Source organism: Simochromis diagramma, unplaced genomic scaffold (assembly GCF_900408965.1).
Source record: "Simochromis diagramma unplaced genomic scaffold, fSimDia1.1 OVJJ01000433.1, whole genome shotgun sequence".
NCBI lineage: Eukaryota > Metazoa > Chordata > Actinopteri > Cichliformes > Cichlidae > Simochromis > Simochromis diagramma.
Window position 1 is genome coordinate 2,985,719 of NW_024387031.1, and position 21,665 is coordinate 3,007,383.

Genomic DNA, 21,665 nt, shown 5'->3' on the forward strand with positions numbered 1-21,665 from the left:
GATCAGTGCTTCAATATTTATATCCTTTATTAGATGTACATGTGGTTTGGTTATTTGCCTTTTGGTTAAAAGTAAACTGAGAGAGGACTTTTTTTTTATTAGTGATCTTAATAGTATTTTTTAATCTAATTGAATACAATCTATTTGTGCATGATTGTCAGTCCAAAGAGGGAGAGAGGAAAGAGGAGAACATGAGGAGAAAGTACAAGGTCAGGAAGAACCAGGTAAGAAAACAGACAGGGAGTACTAACAGGCACAACAGAAACTGTTAAACTGGCAAAGAAAAAAAACACAACTAATTTTACTCGTACAATCTGGAAGTTGTGTTCTCCCTATATTAAAGCTGCTATACACAGTCTGCAAAACAAACTGGGTTGTCAGCCCTGGCACTGCATTACCATATTGAGCTTCAGTCAGAGGAAGTCACGGTTGCCAGAGACTTTTTGAAGCTCAAGAGTGAGGCTGGTGCCATCCCAGATATGTTAACATTGTACAATCTTCTGGATAATCAGATCTTCCTCAAACTGAACACTGTTATTCAGGTTGCCCTAACAAACCCAGTTAGCAGCTGGAGCTGTGAGAGGTCTTTTAGTGTCTTGAGTCAGCTCCATACCTGGCTGAGAAGGACCATGGGTCAAAGCAGACTCCAGCACCTGGTGATGCTTGAGAGACTTGAACACCAAAATGTGATAGACAGATTTGCCAGCCTCAAGGTGAGCTGACATAGGATAAAAGAAAAGAAAAAATCTGCAGAGCCATAGTAGTATCTGCAGTAAAGATCTTTTCATACATTGTATACATTGTACCAGAGGCTAAGGTGTCTCAGTTTTTTAATAATAATTTTTTAATAATATTTTGTACATTTCAAGGACTCTTCTATTTTGGAGTGTATTTTTATGTATCTGTATTGTATTATACATACACTTTAAAAGTGAATCTCTGTCCAAAAAATGCACCCAGCTTACTTTTTACTCACAGTGAGCATCATTTATTATTCTCCCCAGTAATTAATGTTAGGAAACTGCGATCGTGGCTCAAAGAGTTGGCAGTTCATCTTGTAACCGTAAGGTTGCCAGTTCGAGCCCCGGCTCGGACAGTCTCGGTCGTTGTGTCCCAGGCACAGAGAGACTTGATGAATTTAAGAATCTTATGATTTAATAAAGAAATTTGCAGACAAGCACAGAGATGGTAAAATTGTGATGACTGATAATGGAGATGACGAGGACAGGGAGGACCAGGGGTTTAAATGCACCAAGGGGACAGTCAGAGGGAACTCGGGACAACTGGAGACATTTAAGGATGCAGGGACTGACAGAGACAGGGAAGAAGTCTCATCGTGACGAGGAAAGTTTACCTTGCCTGGATGGGCAGCTCTCTGGGTGCTCAGCACCCCCAAAGCTCTGATCCTAGAATCGCCCCTGGTCTTACCTTTAACTATTTTTAAGTAAATATAATTACATAAATTACAGGAGAATTAAGCCCTTAGTCGGAGCAGTATTATAAAGTGTTACCTGCTCAGCTGAGGTGAAAGCAGACGTGCCCGTTTCACTGCTTTAGTTTCTAAGATAAGTTTTAAGGAGAAGCCTGAATCTGATTTCCTGTCATGTGCCTGACTCTTCTTCAGTGTTTGTTTTTTCTATTTAATTTCTCCTTTATTATTAAAAGGCCCTTGAACATCTCACTATACACACGCATAATGTCTTTATATATATTATTATTTTTTATCTTCACATCAAAGCAAAGCGTTGTGTTCTCAGACAAAGCTGTTTGATTCAGCCTCATGTCAGTCAAATCTAAACATTTACATGTTCATTTAGTCCAGTTTGAATATTTCAAGGTTAAAGCAATCTTATCAAATAAATATATAATATAATTTTTTAGTATAAGATAAAACAAGATTAGTCTTATATTTACCATTTGTACAGCAGCACTTAGAGACAGTCAAATACAAATAGATATACAAATGTAAACCACGTGCACGGGGACGTAGAGTAACGTGTTTTTTAAAGAGGAATTTTGAGCATAAAACAGGAATTCCCTGATCATGCAGATTTAGGTTCAAGCATGTCCTCTAATAGGATTTGATTTTTAACATTTTTTTGGAGAAACTAGCAGGCCAGGTATTCTATTAAAAATTAGTTATTAAAGAGTGATTAATAAACACGTCTTGTTGAAGGAGTTTACGTACGACTGTAGTCTGCTCTGTGCCAGTCTGCACCTGCATATTGATATTACTGCATATTAGAGTATTGAACACAGTTTGGGAACATTAAAAGTCACAGGAGGAATCTAATGCTTCTTCATCTAGTGGTGAAATAAAAAGGACCAAAGCAGGGAGACGAAGATGGATTCGACCTTCGCTGGGAAACTGGAAAACATTATGAAATCCATTTGAATCTAATGAACTTTGAGCCGGCCTGTAATGAACCTCACAAATCAGGATGATTTGTTTCATCAGCACGCGTTCATACAAACTGCTCAGAGGGCTGCAGTGGCGCTGGTGCTCTGTTTTATCAAACGCTGGATAAAAGGACCACCGTGTGGACCTTAGGATGCCATAAACTGTAAATGTTTAACGTACATTTTGACCTGCGAAGGATAGCGTGCACGCTGGATCTGCAGTGCATTCTGGGCTGATGATTTAAGCTGTCTTATTTCTAACAGACTAAGGTTTAAAAAACACACGGAGTGCTTTTGGTTGAAATTTACAGGCAAAGGAAATGAAGGAATACATGTCATCCTTCACAGAAGCGCAGATCAGGGAGAAGGGCAAATGCATGAGGAGGACCACAAGTTCTCAGCTCTTTGATCAGTAAGAACACCTCAGGTACAATTTAATTCCATGTGGAGTCAAAATCCTAGCAGAACTTGAGCGAAAATCACTTAAAGGAATGTGAGAGATGATCTGCTCTGAAAGCAAACGGCCCCATTGCACAGGAAATAGCAAACTGTCCGTTCAGTGAGCTCAGCGCTTCCCCCTCAGAGCTCATTTTGGGGCACAAACCTCCACTGCCGCTGAGGTCTGTCACACACAGGTGGAAACCTGCAGCTAAATGCATGGCTTACATTTCCACATCACCCATATGGCTCAGGGCTCAAACAGAGCAGCATCTGCATCCTGGTCCCGCCCCGTCAGTCAGTGCGAGCTGGATGGGGTCAAAGACAGCTTCCTGTCTTTAATGGTCACCGCCTCTGTTCAGCACTTTTAGCACAGAGGCCTGATGTGCATCTTATCTGCAGTGTCTAAGTTCAACACAGGTGTGCATGCTGGTACATTTTTTCAGCAATCTTTAAGATCTTTGTTATTTTTTCCCGACTTTGCTGTGTCTCGGTTTTTATTTTTAGCATAATCTTTTCATTTCATCTTAAATTTCCTCGCATTTTATCAGGTGTAAACTTCCTGGCAACACAGTATAAAACAAAAAAAAAAAATCAATTGATCAACAACGTTTGCTCAGTTAAACTGACACAAACACTTCTTAAAACTCAAGCTGGGCAACCTTTCAACACGCCGATTTAAAATCGGAATAATTTGCATTCATGTAAAAAACTCTGAGTCCCAGTGGTTCATGCTGACGTTAACATGTTTCTGATGATGTGCTGTAATACAAACACTCATTTTATCACTCCAAGCTCTGGATGATGTCACATAGAGCAGGTTTCTCTAATGTGGTCTCGTCACCTACCTGCTGTTTAAAACTTCTGTTAGCAGGGGGCAGCCAATCAGAGCTGAAAGAGCTTTATTAATAATGAGGAGGAGCTGTGGGGCACAAAGAAGGATTATTTTGAACTATTAATCATGCAAAGCTGCTTTGGAAAAGTCATAGAAAGAAATAAGAGATCCACTTTGAGGGCATTTTGTAGAAAACTCAGTTAAAGGTTTCAGCTGCATGTCAGAGTGAACAGTTCCTGAAACCAGATGACTTCCTCCACACCATCAGACACAAGGAAGCTGGCGGGTCTTATCACTGAATCTGGATTCATAGAACTGCCACAGGCCTCTGGAAAAAATCCAGATATACTCGGCAGAGGGAGCATGAGAGGAATAAAGTGTCATCACATGGAGATTATCTCCTCGTGAACTGATCGTGACTGATCTCAGACTCATTCAAAATTAAAAATGAAATGAAAAATTAAATCTGACTCATCTGTTCAAGGAAAGAAAAAAACTACATGAGGCCTCATCCTTGAAATACGTCACACTTTTCTCTTTTTCAGGCCTCGTTTTGCTTTGAAAAGTGATACGTTTCTAAAAATGGTTTATTCTTATAGTCTGACTTCCTGTATAAAGTGGAACCCTCCTCCAGCCTGCTCTGTCTAGTTCAGTTTTATTATAAATTAAGCCTTTTGCTCTTATGTTCTTACTCATCCATGCTACGAGGAGCTGAACATGAGTCACTTCACTGAGCGTGAAGGTAGTAGTTTGTTTCCTGTGTGACGACTCCTGCAACAAGTTGAATCATGGATCCGCAGAGCTGCCAGTCTGGCTGTGAAACCTGGGGGTATTTTATAAAAGGAGGGCAGGGCAGCCTGAAGAGCACAATAATTACGGCCATATGTTTGTACAAAAGCTTCTTCTCCAGGAAACTGCAGTGAAACGCAGAGCGAGTGAAAGGATCTCAGGGTTTTCCTTTTGTCACTGGAAACTATCTGGCATTATTCTTCCTCCTGCTCCCTCTGTGAGTGTATTAATCCCACCAACCCACTTCCTGCTTTTTGTCAGTGATTACACCCCCATTCTGAAAAAAGCGAGCAGAGACGAGGGCCCTGAAATTTAATATCCCAGTCTTCACATAAAGGAGTTCCTGAGGTGTAGGTGTTTCACAGAGCTGAGGTTCACTTCCATAAATGAAAACAGTGTTTTATTTATTTCTCTAACAGCTAAATCATCCATTTATACTACAAACCCAGGTACACATAGAGCTTTAGTCTCACTGCATGCACAGCACAGGAGCCTTTTTAGCTGACTTTAGGTCCATAATAAGCAGACCTACGATCATTTCTAGTGTTCAATTAACATAAGTAAAGTTAGATATTAGAGCTCCCGTGGAGATTTGTTAATTCATGCAGGAAGTTTAAACAGACACAAAGTTCAGACAAACCTATCGCTGCCATCCCATATCTAAAAGCTGGATCCAGTGTTAGTTATGGTGAGTCGACCTGTTCGGTCCAGGTGTGCGACATCTGCTAATGGCGCACGGAGGAAACGGACAGAGAGGCTCAGCAGGTCGGAGGTTTGTCCTGCTGAGACCCCGACAGGATGCAGGTTCAGAAATATACACAAAACCGTGTATTTAAGTCTGGGAACAGTTCCCATCAGCAGTTTTTACCTGATTTATGTTGTACCTGTTTACATATAAATACGAGGCCATGACAAGTGCACAAATTCAGGATGAGAAATCAGCGAAAGCTTCACAAAGCAACCGCTGTGTTAAAGCTAAAAATGATCGTTCTTATTATTGACAAACAGCTGAGCTCTGTGCAGAGCAAACTCGGCACAGCCGAAAGCTCAGGCAGGAAGCTTGAGACAGTTCAAACTGAAGCTTAAGCCTGATTGGCTCACGTTATTTCACCTGTGCCACCAATCAGTAATTAGCTGAGTACAAATCACTTACTGACACTAATCACCCAGTGTCCCAGCATGCCCACAGCTGCACATCAGTGAGCCGGTAACGTGGCGGCCTTTTTCTTCTGAAGTCACACAAACACTAAGAATGCGGTTTGAAGTTTTTATCCTTTAATGCGCTCAGTCATCTGGGCCGAGGCACGGCGGCATGTTTTCCTCTGCCAGAAACTCAACTTACTTTCAGACTTTCATCTTCATTTGCATAATTGCAGAGTTCAATTTCCTTGGTAGCCATTAAAAAGAACAACAGAGGGTCGTTACACTGGGACAATCTCACACAGTAATGAGTCTGGGCTGCAGCGCCGGACCGTGATGGATGGGGAGGCTTCGCCCGCTGCCACTTTATTAAGTACTCATTTTTGTTTTAAGGTGAAAAAAACACCTAAGATCTGATGACTGCAAAGCGTGAAGAATGTCTTCCTCCTCCTTTAAGAGCAAAATCAGCCCCAAATGTCAAATTTGACAATGAGGTGCTCCAGCAGCTGCTCGCCTTCAGACGAAAGGTCGCTTTATGCTCTGTGACACGTGCAGCTCTGCAGCACATCGTTGCAGCTTAATGCTGGAAAGAGTTTTAAAAATGATGAAGAACAGCAATCAGAGCGCACCACATGAAACAAGAAGATGTCTCACGAATCATAAGTTACATTTAAAATAACATCGACACCAGGTCCAGTTTCCTCAGAGGGGATTCAAGGTCTTCTTATTAATCCTGAAGAGTTGCCCATTATAATCCCCGCTAATCCCTGTATTGGTGCACTGTTTGCAAATTGTCAGCAGCCATTTGAAATGCCTGCTGTTTGCAGAACATCTATGCACAGTATGTGTGTCCCTCACACAATCATTTCATAGTTTCTGATGTGAAAACACCGACAGGCTCATCTCAGACAGATTAGTGAGGTGATTTCAGAGGAATCGTCCAGGTATGGATCTGTCACAGTTCACAGGCTACTGCTGTAAAAATGACGAACGCCATCTCGAACATGACCATCGCCGAGAGTGATTGTTGTTAGTCGTGGATGGACGGATGACGGGAAAGGCTCTCGCCGGCTGGCAGTTTCAGTTCAATTCAGTTTTATTTCAATCACAACAGCAGTTGCACCAAAGCACGTTATTCTGTGGGTAAAGACCTAGAGTAATACAGAGAGAACCCCAACAATCAGGGAAAAACCATAGGTTATTAATGATTAACTGTTCCGAAAAGTGAAAACGTGCAGCTTGGTTCACGTTTACATTCATGGAGCAGCAGACAGCAGAGCGACCACTGGCTCATGACTTTAAATAAACCTCCAGAAGCTTGGACCGTGGCCCAGAATGAGGCCGACACTCAGACGCTGCAAAGCTAGTCCTAACTGTAATGTTGGATTCAATGAAGCCAAACCTGTTGGAACTTGAAACTGACTATGAAGAAGAGCGAATACCAGCCAACCCCACAGTGATCAGTGATTATCAACAAGGCAGAACTTCCACAGCCACCCTGTCGGCCACGTGCAGCTGCAGTTTATCTGTTTGCCGTCTCAGTAACGTGCAGCATTATTGCTGCTTTCATGCATACGCTGTGTTTTCTCATGAAGTCATGCCCCGTCTTTACACGCGATTCTGTCTTTCACCTGCATCCTCTCTGCTATTCAGACATCTCAGTTTCCTGAAACAGTCCGACTGATCGAGACTCTACCAGCACACAGTGCAGACTCTGTCAGTGTGACACATTTGGTCAACTGGATTTATTCCTCAGAGGACAAAACCAGAACAGAGATCCCTCCATCACGTAGATCTGTAAAGACCTCGGGTTAAGTTCAGGGACCAACCAGGTGCAGGATGGCTCCACGTTTCAGGTTAGGAGGGCTTTAAACTCTACATGGTGTTAAGTGTCAGTCAGCTTTTTTCTTTTACAGCCAGAGGTCTGCAGAGTGTTTTTGGACCTTCACAGGAGAAGTGAAACGTGCTCCGCTGTTTGAGGGCTGTTGAGGTATGAAGTGAAAAAATACTCAAATAAGAACAGACAGCTGCTCTTGTATGCGCTCCTACTTCCAGGTACCAATTAAAATCGGGCTCTTGGGCATCTGCCAGTCGGAGGTATGACTGACTGACTCCCCACCCCCATGACTTCTTCTTTTTGATGGAAGCTGCCTCACAGCTCTGCTCTCGCTTTATAGCTTTTTTCCTGCGTGATCGTCAGCAGAGCTCAATGACTGTGACCCCTGACCCCTGCACGGTCAGCTCCAGTCACCATCCCAAATTATTCACCTGTTCTCATATATAAATTAGTGCTTCGGGGCTTTATTAGGGGGACTTTATAATGAAGCTGAGAGTAACATTACTCTGTGAGCTTCGTGGCAGGGCAGTTTGTTTTTTTATTTGAGCTGAAAGTCCATTTTCCTCACAGTAATCTGATGAAAATCAGCAGTCTGGGCCTTTCTGGGGTGTGTTTAACTTAAAAAGCAGATGTTAAGCCCTTTAAGCAGCTTTCACAGCTGAAATTCAGATGCTGGATTTTGTCAGGGTGAGGTTACAATGGTGACCTCTGTCTGGAAAGGTCATGGCCTCCAAACTAACCCCATTCACACCCAGAGTGAAGCTGGAGCGTGGAGGCCTTTAGCTGAACGGTTATATCTGAGTGAGTTACAGTGTGGTAGGACTTAACCCGGCCTCGATGACCGACATCTGTGATTGAAACCTCAAACGGAGAGTCCGTCAGAAATAAGGAGTTGAGGAAAGAGTGAGTGAAATGATTTAATGTTCTGAGTTTGATCAGAAATGACAGGGGGTTTCAAAGAGAAACGTCCAATCTTCCCCGGTTCAGCGTACACGTGGGACTCCTCACCGTTCTGAGTCATAGGTGATCGTGAACGAAGGCAAATGAGAGCTGCGGTCCGGACATCAGCCTCGGCCTGCCATACCGGGCAAAGTAAGGTGGCCTGGCCCGCTGCGCGGAGACAGTTCTCTGTGAGAGAGACACTAAACAGGCTGAATGTGGAAAATCTGAGCTCTACTGTTCAGTTTTATAACTGGTGGTTTATTAAATGTTAACATTTTCAGAGGTTTTTCTGGTTTTAGTGGTCAGGATCATGCAACGTCAAACTGGGCTGTGTGTGTCCACCAAATCAAATGAGCTTCATTCAAGTAAACACACACACACGTGTGGTCACAGTGCGCTGACACGGCCAGAGAAGTTCAAAGATCGATCAATCAACCAGAGCTTCCCCACACTACACCATCTTTAACATATTTAATGAAGCCATGCAAACTTTTACCTCCAAATCTTTTTACTGTTTGGAGCCTATGAAGGTTTTATTTTTATTTTTGAGCCTTCGCAACTTAATGAGGGTTCATGGATAACAGCTGCTATCATGTGTAGGTAAAAACGAACCTTTTTCAGACACCTATCCCACTGAACATGACCTCTCAAAGTTTACCCAGAATGCATTATTTTGCCTTAAGAAAACAATCAAAAGGCAGGCTGTCCAGGATGTACACATCTGTACATCTGTCCAGGAGAGTCAAGGAGGCCATTTACGTGAAAAGGGAAAGACCATCTCTGAATCGAGGAGGGGGCCTAAGGGTACACCTTTCACCATCTTACAATGCTGTGATTGCAGCCATTCCCCAACTCTCTGTGAATGGTACTCATGGTCATTGATCAGTGGTTGTTGATCAATGACCATGAGAATTTGCATAATTATGATGAAGGTGACCTCCCAGCCCATTGTTCCTTCAGTGGGCTGGTTTCAGTCATTATGCACATGTACTGTTTTGGGGATTGGGGAAACCTGCAGTCAGCTGAGACTGAAGAAGTCACTTGGATGAGTGACGAAACATTTCTCCCACTGAAAACGCTACGTCCAGATGAACAGAATGAACCTTTGGAGAAAAGGCAGTCTGACTAAACTATAGCAGTACCTGCAATTTTCAGAGTTTTTTTCAGCTATCTGCTGTCCTGATGACTCAAAAATCATGTGATTGACACTCCACCAGCCCCCACGACTGTGTGCACTTTTATTTAATTTGCCAAAAATCTGCCCCAAGTACACTAACCTGTTTTTTTTCCTTTAAACTGAACGTTACTGCAGCGTTGCACAATCACACGTTTTTCCTTCATGTCCTTTTCTGTGTGCAGACTTACGACATCTGTGATCAAAATAAGACATTTTTCCTTGTTTAGGAGCAGCTCCCCTCCCACCCACGCCCGACAGCCACAGCTTTTACATGCTGCTGTGAAACTCTGTTCGAGCTCTGTTTTACAATCAAAGCTTTTACTGTTGGAGCATCTGTGAGAGTGGCGCTGCACCACTGAAGGCCCTCATAAAAACTCTCACGTCACAGATATGTGTGTGTGTGTGTGTGTGTGTGTGTTACAGTGGCTGTGAGAGACATTTTTAACCCCTTTACACCCAGCGTTTACCAAAACAGATCACCTGAACAGGTACAAAGCCACTGTGTGCAGGTATGAGTCATGTGATGTGAGGTTGCAGGACTGTTTAAATCACACAGGGTCACTCTGGCCTCACAGCACTGTATTTACAGAAGTTCCACAGGATGCTAACAGGCAGCAGCTATCAGTCAATCAGGCTCATTTGGACTCGGTGAGGAAGAGGAGGAGAAGTGTGTCGCTGCTCTGGTAGGCATGTGTGTGTTTGAATCAGGGTGCATGTAACCTCATTTTGCCCTCTCAGCACTGGTTTTTGATCCTGTGTAATCTTCTGTGAGACATTAGCTCAGTCCCATCAAGAGCCCAGCAGGCTGGACTAATAGCTCCCAGCTAACCATCCATCTCTCATTTATGGCGGGTAGTTTCAGCCACCCTTCCAGCTACGTCTTTATCTCAACAAGTCATTACAACCGTGTTATCAACGCTGTCATTAAATGGCCCTGGAAAAATGACCCATTGGTCCAGACGGAGCGCTTGGCTTTGAAATACCAGCAGAACATCCACCCTTAAAAAACACGAAACTCCATTTACTAGATTTCTAGTAAATCTATTACATCCCATCAGAGATGTGGCATCTGGTTACTCCACCTCTGACGGGATCACCAGCTAACATACACCATGTGCCGGCCTGGCTCCAGGTGTATCCAGGGTAAAATCCTTACCAAGTCAAACATGCCGACCAGAGAACGGGCAGACAAGCTGCTGTTACAACTCTGCTAAGGCATCAAACAAAAGAAGAAGAAGAACAAGAAGGAGATACGGCTGTTCTCCAGGGTCACGGCAGCCAAATTACAACTGGACACAACACAGACTCTGTGAGGTCAAGCCAGGTTCAGGGCAAAAGGGAAAGCGTGCTTTTAGAGAAGTTATGTGTTTTTGTCCTTAAAGGTTATCTCGCCTCCATCGGTTTCAAACACCATGACTCAGTTTGCAGGCAGACCCTGCAGGCGGACACGGGAGCACCTCAGCGCCTTCTAACCCTTATTTCAAAACCATCAAATTATTAGCGCACTGCAGAGGCTGATTTAACTGCTCATACAGTAAATCAGCTTGAGGACAAATATGAAGACAAGGCCGAGAAACTTTGGCTGAAGCTCAGGACGTCAGGCTGCATGCGCTGACATGTGCTCCTTCACTCTCCTCCCATACAAACGCTCGGAGCGAAACCTGTCAGATCACACACTTCACACACTCACACTTTCATCTCTTTTCTAAAACGTGTCATTTATTCTCTGTGTTAAACCTCAGACATCCTCCCGAGGAGAGATGCTGCCCTCGGAGAAAACCTACATGTGCTTTAAAACTGAAGCAAAAACTGAACTTTTCTCACATGTGAGCTTCATGTAGTTTTCAGCTCCTCTGTCCTGTTTAAAGCTCCTCCTGGCTACTGTTTTGTGACACTGAGGTGCTAAATAGTGGTATTATTCTTCACAATAAACAGCAAGCAGTGTGGAAACCTTACCTGACGTCCAGTTAGACGTCTTTTCCAGGAATTCCTCTTTCTCCTCTCCCGTCACGCTTCGGAAACTTTAAAAGAAATCCTTTGCTCGCACGGCGACAGCCGCCGTCCTCCCATCACAGTTTGGTGCAAAGTTCATGAGAAAAAGAAGACGAGTGTACAAACATGCAGAGTTACAGGAGTGAGTCTCAGCCTGAGCGCCTTCAGAGGATCTGCACCAGACACACACCTCAGCACTCCCTCAGGATCTCATCTCCACCCACTTCTTGCACTGTCCCTCCTCTCTGTCAGTGCAACACACACACACACACCCTCCATGTGCCCAGATCGTGGGCTGCCCCCCCTTTCTTTGCCTGTGGGTTCAGGCCTTTGGGCCTCAGCCAGCACTGAGCCTCTGTGGTGAGTGCATATGTGTGTGTTTCTGATCCTGTACATCCAGTCTCTTCATTTTGAACATTTCTCTTATTGCAAACATGATTTTTCCTGAAGGGTAAAAACAAATCTGAGGACAGAGCTCACAGCCCTTCAGCCAAACCCAGAATTCAGTAAAACATTCCGATAACACTTTCTGTTTAATCCACAGATCTGAGACACTGATCACGTGACCTCCGTGACCTGCTGAGGAGGTTTGGATGTAAAAGCTCATTGATGTACTCTGGTGATTGTCCATGCAGAGGTCTGAAAGTTGATAGCAGAATCTTAAAGTGGGCTTGATGGGTTGATGGGCAGCAAGTCTGAATGTGAGCACTCTGAACAACCTGGGAGGTTGGTAAAGACAACACAATGATTAACTATAATCCAGATGTGATGAAATAAAGGCACCAATAATAATCTCCACCTCAGAGCCTGACACAGAGGAACTCAGCTTGGTAAAAAGTGATAAAACAAGAGTGAACCAGAGATCTAATGTGAGCAGAGTCAAAGAGTCCTTTGTTGCCTAAACCATCATTGTTTGTGATAAATAACAGTAATAACAGTGGGTGACCGTGGCTCAGGGGGTTGGGAATCGCATCTGTAACCGGAAGGTCGCCGGTTCAATCCCTGGGCTCTCTGTCCTGGTCGTTGTGTCCTTGGGCAAGACACTTTACCCTACTTGCCTACTGGTGTTGGCCAGAGGGGCCGATGGCAGCCTCGCTTCTGTCAGTCTGCCCCAGGGCAGCTGTAGCTTGCCTCCACCAGTGTGTGAATGAATAGTGGTATTGTAAAGCGCTTTGGGTGCCTTGAAAAGCGCTATATAAATCCAATCCATTATTATTATAGTTCAAGCTGCCCAGCAATACATGGGTAATAAAAATCCAATAATGTGTTTGATTTTTACATAATGAGAACATTTTACAGGTGCTTTTTCCTTCAGTGGAACAATGGAGCTTCAGGAGGTGCAGGGGAATCAAACGGCCCCTGGCTATGTCCAGATGTTGCAGAGAGCATGTCCTCATGACCCTCACCTGTGTGGTAACCTCTGGGTTTTTCAGCAGGACAACGCTACAGTACACGTTGTCTTTACGCTGTCTAGACTCTACTGACTCCTTTAAAAAGCAGCTGAAGACATTTTTATACAAACGGGCTTTTAATTAATTTTAACTTGTATGTCTGATCTTATTGTAAAGCACTTTGTGATTTTTATCTGTGAAATGTGCTATATAAATAAATTTTACTTACTTACTTACTTACAATGCCCGCAGGACAAAAGACTTCTTCCATGTCAATAATATCACTCTTTTGGACCATCCTGCTTGTTCCCCTGACTAAATTCAATTGAGAACATTTGGGGATGGATGGCAAGGGACGTTTACAAAAATGGACAACAGTTCCAAACAGTAGATGCCCTTCATGCGGCCGTCTTCACCATTTAAAGAAATGTTCCCACTCACCTCATGAAAATGCTTGCATCAACAACTTTGTGAACAGTAACGGTGGAGCTACTCATTACTGAGTTCATGTTTGGAACTTTGATTTCTGTTTTGGGGGGTTTACAGGGTTTTTTTTGGCAGTGTGGTCCTAAACTTTTGATCAGCTGTAAAATCTGTTGTAGTTTAAGTGTTGTTTTCATTAAACTGCATGCTCAAAAAATGTTCTGTGTCACTCCCATTTCTTCTTGTTGCATATTGAAGCTCTACTTTGAACCTTGTTAAGATCCAACCATGCAAATTATGTTTTTTGCCATTTTTCAAGTGGTCTTAAACTTTCAATCGGAACTGTATAAGCAGGATTACATATTTTACTTTAGTACAATATTTTTGCAAAACACAAAATTATGTTTAAACTGTTGTGCAGCTCCACTCCTTCCACATGATAAAGCTGTAATGCGACACGGGGCTGCACGTGAGCCTGACAATCATAACCAAATATTCTGATATCCTGATGAATAGTTAGCTGCTCAGCAAATTTCACTGAATTATGACAGATTCGTACTACAGCTGTTATTAGTTGTCTGATTGACTGTAAGCAGAAGTCCTCTGCATCCCTCTTGTTGCACTGTAAAGTACATAGACTGCAATTGTGTAAATAGGCTTTTAGAATGTTTATAACATCTAATTATTTTCTTTTTCATGGCTCAGAATTTAATTTAGTTTTACCACCGATTCCTTCTTGTTACTACAAAACTAACAAAGTTGACTGTGACTCTGTTGCCTTGCTGATAGTGGTGGGTGAGACTAACAGTTGAGTCATTGTGGTCTTCAGTTGGAGCAGAGAATCGGCGGGCTTTGTGTTACTGCTGTGCAAACACTACAAATAATCTGAGTGCATACAGATTCAAACGTCTGGCCCCGGGCCATTAATGGCTGGAAATGAAACAGAGAACAATCAGGGCTGTGGGGGTGGTATCTGCTCTGTGCTACATGACTGAATAAAGACGTATTAAGTCTCTCCTGTCATATAAACTCTGAAAAATGGAAAAGGGCTTACCGTGGCCTGTGAGGGACACAAATCACACTTATCTGTCAGCACAGGTCGACTCCAGTACAACTTATTACAGAGAGGTATAATACACTAATGATAACACTATCAGCAATAATGATCCTCTGTAGTTTTCTTTTTGAAGTCAAAATAGTTGGAAGGAGAAGTCACAAAGAGGGATCATTGTGTGAGCCAAATAAACCTGTGCTTTATGCAGTTTGTTTGCTATAATTCGTCTCTCCGAAGGAAAAGATGTGACTGTGACAGAAATCATTTCAGGTAAGCAGAACAAACAGCTACCATATGGCAGATTGCATGGGCTCCACGACCCTTAAGCAGGAGAGAATGGGTGGATGGAGAGCAAACAGAAGTACTGAGCCATTCTGAGACCAGAATAAAACATTGCTGCATGCTTTGGCGCCTGAGCGCCCGGCGTGTACAGCTACAATGATGAGAAAGTTCATGTGACAACGCCATCTACACAGGCGGTGTAGCTAAGCTAGCTGGCTCTCTGTTAAATGCAGAATCAAATTTAAAATCCTTCTCTTCACATTCAAGCTCTTATAATAATCCCATTTTGACCATGACCTCATAATCACTGTATCACCCCAACAGAGCACTTCACTCTCAGCCTGCTGGTTTAGATCCAATTTATTGTTGTGTTCTATTTATTAATGTCCCACATAGTAAAATTGGTATGGCCCACACAATGTGCTTACACATGGCCCACATACCGCAAAGAATGATGGCCCTTTGGTGGCCCAGATCTGGTTTGCCAAATGTGGCCCAGACATGGGCCAGCACAAGGCCAGTTGCAGCCACAATGGTGGTCCTGTGCTGGCCCATGTGTGGATTACCTCTGGCAAACCAGATCTGGACCACCAAAAGGCCGTCATTCTTTGCGGTATGTGGGCTATGTGTAAGTTGTGTGCAACCACGGGTCAGTTGCAGACACACTGCTGGCCGAGAACAGTTTCAGCTCTGGCCCCAGATGTCAGCCTAATGTGTACCTTAATTAAGCCATGTGATAACAACATGTGCGTAATAGTGCAAAAGTAACATGACAAAACTCTGTTTAGTCAGTGAATGGACTGATTCTTATAAAGCATTTTTCAACTCTCCCAGATTACTCAAAGTACTCTATAGAACATGCCACATTCACACACTTTCTCTTAACTGAGTGCTTCCTAACTACATTCACACACACGACATGCAGACTGGAGAAGCCAGGGATCGAACCACTAACCTTCCGACCAGTAGGTGACCTGCTCTACCGCCTGAGCTACAGCCACCCGCTGTCACAGATGAGTAAACCCTCACTAGGTATTGGATAAAGTGTACACTCACAAACCTGTCAAACATGCATTTGAAACGTTGGCTACCATAGCAGTATAGTATTGCAACATGGCATTTGGGTCTTCTAACTAAAATAGTTAAATAGGAGCATAAATAATGCATCATTGCCAGACCTGGCCCACATCTGGTTGACAATACACTCTGCCATGACACCAGTCAGTCAGAAGTGCCAGCTTGATGCCAGATCCGGGCCAGGCCTGTTTTCTATGAGCCTCGGCCACATAAACCAAACCACAATCAAGCCAGATGTGGCATGCCACGAGATAGACAGTGCCATCTATGCCAGGCCTGGCTCATATCTGGATGACATACGTCTTATCGTGCCAGAAGTCAGCCAGCAGTGCCGGCTTGATACCAGATCCGGGCCAGGCCAGCTTGCTATGTGGGGTAGATCTTCACAATATGTTGATGTTGCTGAAAAACTAGTTCATGCATTTATTACTTCCAGGCTGGACTACTGCAATTCATTATTATCAGGAAGTCCAAAAAATTTGCTAAAAAGCCTTCAGCTAATCCAAAATGCTGCAGCAAGAGTCCTGACAGGGACTAGAAAGAGAGAGCATATTTCTCCTGTTTTGGCTTCCCTTCATTGGCTTCCTGTTAAATCCAGAATTGAATTCAAAATCCTGCTCCTCACATACAAGGTCTTAAATAATCAGGCCCCATCTTATCTTAATGACCTTGTAGTACCATATCACCCTATTAGAGCACTTCTCTCTCGCACTGCAGGCCTACTTGTTGTTCCTAGAGTATTTAAAAGTAGAATGGGAGGGAGAGCCTTCAGTTTTCAGGCCCCTCTTCTGTGGAACAGCTTCCAGTTTGGATTCGGGAGACAGACACTATCTCTACTTTTAAGCTTAGGCTTAAAACTCCCCTTTTTGCTAAAGCATATAGTTAGGGCTGGCCCAGGTGACCCTGAATCCTCCCTTAGTTATGCTGCAATAGACGTAGGCTGCCGGGGGATTCCCATGATGCATTGAGTTTTTCCTTTCCAGTCACCTTTCTCACTCACTATGTGTTAATAGACCTCTCTGCATTGAATCATATCTGTTATTAATCTCTGTCTCTCTTCCACAGCATGTCTTTATCCTGTTTTCCTTCTCTCACCCCAACCAGTGGCAGCAGATGGCCCCGCCCCTCCCTGAGCCTGGTTCTGCCAGAGGTTTCTTCCTGTTAAAAGGGAGTTTTTCCTTCCCACTGTCGCCAAAGTGCTTGCTCATAGGGGGTCTTATGATTGTTAGGTTTTTCTCTGTATCTACTGTACAATATAAAGTACCTTGAGGCAACTTTTGTTGTGATTTGGCGCTATATAAATAAAACAAATTTTAACTGAAGTCTGTGTTCCAGTCTGTGCTGTGCCGGTTCTATGCTGATATTAGTGATTAATAGACTAAATTGTTTGGGCTAATTTAAGTTAGTGTTGCTCACTATTGGTGCGCATATACATGTATATGTATATACAGAGCTTTGTACTACTGTCCTCGCTTTAGTGCTGCATCAGAAGGTGAGCAGAAGTTTCCCCGGGGCCATGTCCAGGATTTCCAGGCCAAGGTTGGACAGACTGAAGAAACACAGAAGCAATGAGGTAACAGAGGATAAAGTTGGAGAAGGAGAAAAAAGAGCGTCAAAGGTGAGATAGAGAAATGAAAAAAAAGATGGCAGCAGGAGGAGGAAGGTAAACAATGTGTGGAACAAATGCCAATGAGGAAAGAGTGACAGTGAGAAATGTGAGCAGGGAGTTAGAAAGCAAAGAGAGAATGGAAAACAGGTCACAGAGGGGAGAAAGGGCTGGTGACAGAGGGACAAAATGAATGAGATCGAAAATGTGAACTACGAAGAGGTGAAGGTGGAGATGGAGGGGGCGACGAGGGGGAGGAAAGGCAAGGAAGACAGATGAACAGAGGAGAAAAGGAGGGAGGAGGTCTGAGCTAGAAATAAACACCAACAGAAGGTGGGCAGGAAGCCACTGGCAGCAGGTGAAGCTGGACAGAGGGCAGGAGAGCCTGGAGGAAATGAAAGCTCAGATCCACCTTATGCATCCCGCTGCCATCTCATGCTGTTCAGTCCACCACTTTAACATTTACATATTCATCCCAACACAAGTATGGCCATCATTCGTGGCCACATTTAAGACACCATCTCCAGTTCTGTTTGGTGCACTGATGGAAAACCCACTCGGCCTTTACAACAGCCCATCCCTGAGCCTGCCCTGTAACAGTGTAGCGCGGGCGTCTGCTCTGGCTCGCTGCACATCTCTTTGAAGCTGGTCACTTGTACCTGTTGCCTGGGTAACATCTAATGTATTTCCTACCATATTTCATCAACAGCATCCTGGCAGTTTAGAGGAGTTTATCTCAGGTCCCACCAATGTTCCCTCTAAGCTGCGCACGTGCGCAATTGCGCACTGCTGGCACGGTCTCTGCACAGAAAATCTGCGTTGCGCACAAAAAAAAAATCAAACCTGAATTGAAATTAAAATTAATACGTTAACAATTCTGTTTTGCAGATTTGCGACGCTTAGCACAGATCTTGTGTAGTTAGTGTGTGTATATCTATCTATCTATCTATCTTTAAATATATATATGTATTTTACTGATTACTTATTTTCAAATGTAATTACTTAATTACTTAGTTAATTTTTAAAAACACGATTTACAACCTGAATAGGTGATAAAGTGATAGATCTTTCAGCCCAATTCTACTTTTTCTGTATAATCCATCATATAAAATGTAATCAAATGGAAAAGTCTCTTTTTAAAACTTGTTTATATTAGTTTTAATCTTTTAACTTTATGCATCAAGCAAAGATTTAATTATATGCAACATTCTCTGACTGGAAGAAATTTGTTTAACATTTAAACCTATTTTCTGCACATTCCAGCACATAAAATAAAATATTTTTTTGTGTTTACACTCACTCTTTCAAATAGATGCAAGTAAAACACAGCAGAAAATAAATAAAGTCAAAGACTAGCGGTGCTGTTGCTCTATTTTCACCTGTAAAGCAGTAGTAGGGTAGGCGGAGGTTTACCCTGGTGCAGGTGTGCCGCAGCGGTCAGTGGAAGAATCTGCGAGTTTCTCTGTGAGTTTCCCATTACGTCGTTGCGCACTCGGTGCTTGCTTGGAAGTTTAGGGTTTTTTTTTTCGCTGTAAAAAGAAGTTTTCTTCCCACGCACGATGGACGCAAATGTTTTTGTCACTTTTTATGGAATCAAACTCAAAGTAAGGTCAGTACTTCCACGCTTTAAACGCTGCACGCTCATACTATCTGCCGCACTTGATATATTATCCATTGTTGATCTGCACACAGCTGTTGTCACGAACGTCGCACTCGCTTACGTCACTGTCATGAGACACTGTCGCAAAAAAATCACGGCTTTAGTAACGCAGTAACGCAGCGTGCTTACGGGAAAGTAACGGTAATCTAATTACCGTTTTTGCAATAGTAATCCCTTACTTTACTCGTTACTTGAAAAAAGTAATCGGATTACAGTAACGCGTTACTGCCCATCTCTGGTCCCACCCATTTTTTGTCATGTTTTGTCAAGTATTAAGTTCATTGATGCAGTATATCGAAGTCATATGTAATCATAAAGTCAATGTCCTGTAGGTGGAACATGAATCTTGTGTTAAACTGTAACTGTAATGTAACATTTTAATGTAAACTAAACCGTCAGACATTAGACAGCAGGAATGTCTCATTTACAGATGCAGATGTTTTCAGCCATATTTATCAAGGATATCAGACCAAACTGGGCCAGAAATGTTTTTAACTTTTACATGAACAAAGCATTTTTTATCACCTTTTTATTAAACTCATCTGCTGTCTGTACCATTGGTACCTGATTGAAAATAAACCCAGAGGAAAAAAAAACTCACCTGAAGAGTCACCTTTACTATTTTGTCCCTGTTTACGTTCCACCAGTGTGACAGATCGAGTCATTTGAGGTTAAGCAGACACATTTTGGTGGAGTTCACACTTCTGCAGGCTGTTGGTGTAGAACATGCGTCATTTGCCTTTCCTCCAATATTTACCATATCAACGTGTCTGCCAGGAGTGGAGTGACATTCGTTTTCAGAGCTATTGTATTTACCCGTGCATACTGAGGCCTCTGCACAGAAAAACGCATTCACTCAATCACACAGCACTGTCAACATGTCTGAAGTTTCATGTTTCAGGCTGGAGTTTAGGTTGTAATTTTGCAACCATGACTAAAATATGTGTAAAAATATAAACATATTTAACAGAGACTCACGTCTCTGCACTCCAGCATGTTAACATCCACACATTAATTTTAAAATAAGCCTGTGCCCTAGCCCCAAACACCAAAACTTTAATGTGTTACTGTGAGTCTTAGTGGCTTTTATTTTGAAAAAAAAGTGAAATTTACATGAAAAAAAGGCTAAATTATTATTATTTTTTAAAACAACAGATTATTGAGAAAAAAGACACTTTCATGAAAAAAACAAGCAAGCTTACAAGAAAAAAATCATCATGGCTTCTTTTTTTGGGAATAAATGCACAAATTTAAAATTCTGGGGTGAAAACTCATACCCCGTCCTCTCATATCCACTAACACCTCTGGACTGTTTGCAGGGAGCGTCTACAAAGTGCAGCACTGAATGTTCAGCTGTCCCTGTGACTGTTTTCTTACAGCAGGCCCTGGTTTGTGTCGTTTGTATTTCAGCTTCTGCTCCTGGTTTCAGTCTGGTTTGTGGCTTTTTTCCCGCCTCCCTCATTTCTGTCTTTTCAGTCTTCACCTTTGGCATCTTTGTCTTTTTGTCTTTTTGTGTTCCGTTGTGTCTCTTCCTGTTTCATTTTGGTAAGCGTTTCTTCTTGTGTCTGTAGCTGTGTTCCCCACCTGTTCCCACGTCCCTCATTATCTTTGGGATATATGGTCTCCCGTTGTTGACTCGTCCCACTAAGCTGTGTGCCTGTGACTTTTCCCATCCTGACTGTTTTGGACTTTTGTGGCTTCACAGTATTAAAGCTGTTTCTCAGTTGAGTCCCGTTTCTCGAATCCTGCATTTGGGTCCACATCGCTCCTCCTGAGATCAGCTTCGCTCACACAGAGTCACCAGGCAGCACTTTCATTGACACACTTAAGGAAGTTTCTGTTAGCTGGAGCTGAATCTAACCACAGTTGGTTGATGAGCTACTACGCTGAGCTGAACGAGGCTAAAAAATACTCAAAGTCTGTGTGTGCTCATAGTATGAAGGTAAATGAAACATTTAAAGCTGTATATGAAAACCAGCTGATTCTGGGGAGCTCAGGCTAATTTTTCATGGAGTGACACTTTTGCTTATTGACTATTCTTTATTTGGTTTTGCATGCTTTGCTTTTTTTCTATACATTCGACATTATTTTTAACTGCCCGTTTAAAATAGAAGATTAGGTCCACATTAAGGGAAAATGAAGGAATTCTTCTAAAAAAAATAACAAAGATGAAATGCTGGGAATGAGGAAGAGGTCCTTTTTCTCACATCTAAAGAAAACGTTTCAGAGAAAAGTCAAAGAGACTAAAATTGAAGTTGTTTCCTCCTCATGTGTTCTCCTTAATGTGGCCCCAACACTGTCGTAACGTTTAGTCCCAGCTTTGCTGCACTGCAATTACTCGGATTCACTTTAATCTGTGAAAGATTTTCTGAGTGCAGTTTGACTCTAAACCTTTGATCCTCTGGAAACGCACTGAAAAAACACAGCTGAGCCTGTGTGTGTGTGTGTGTGTGTGTGTGTGTGTGTGTGTGTGTGTTCATCCACAGAATGAGCTCAGTGTCTCAGGCTTGTCTCAGTCATTTGTTGTTTAGTAGCAACAATACACACACTCGATGTAATGTGTGTGTGTGTGACCATACTCCATCACCATGTCCAGTGTAAGGCAAGGCAAGGCAAGGCAAG

At 42.9% G+C, this 21,665-nt stretch overlaps 1 protein-coding gene across 1 annotated transcript in view; it reads right to left on the reverse strand.

Annotated features, from left to right (window-relative positions):
- The window catches only part of fat2 (FAT atypical cadherin 2), an 84,864-nt gene extending 73,103 nt beyond the window's left edge, over window positions 1–11,761 (reverse strand). The window contains 1 exon segment of the mRNA XM_040043180.1: window positions 11,515–11,761. The gene's annotated coding sequence lies outside the window, so the exon portion shown is untranslated.
- Window positions 11,762–21,665: the final 9,904 nt, after the last annotated feature.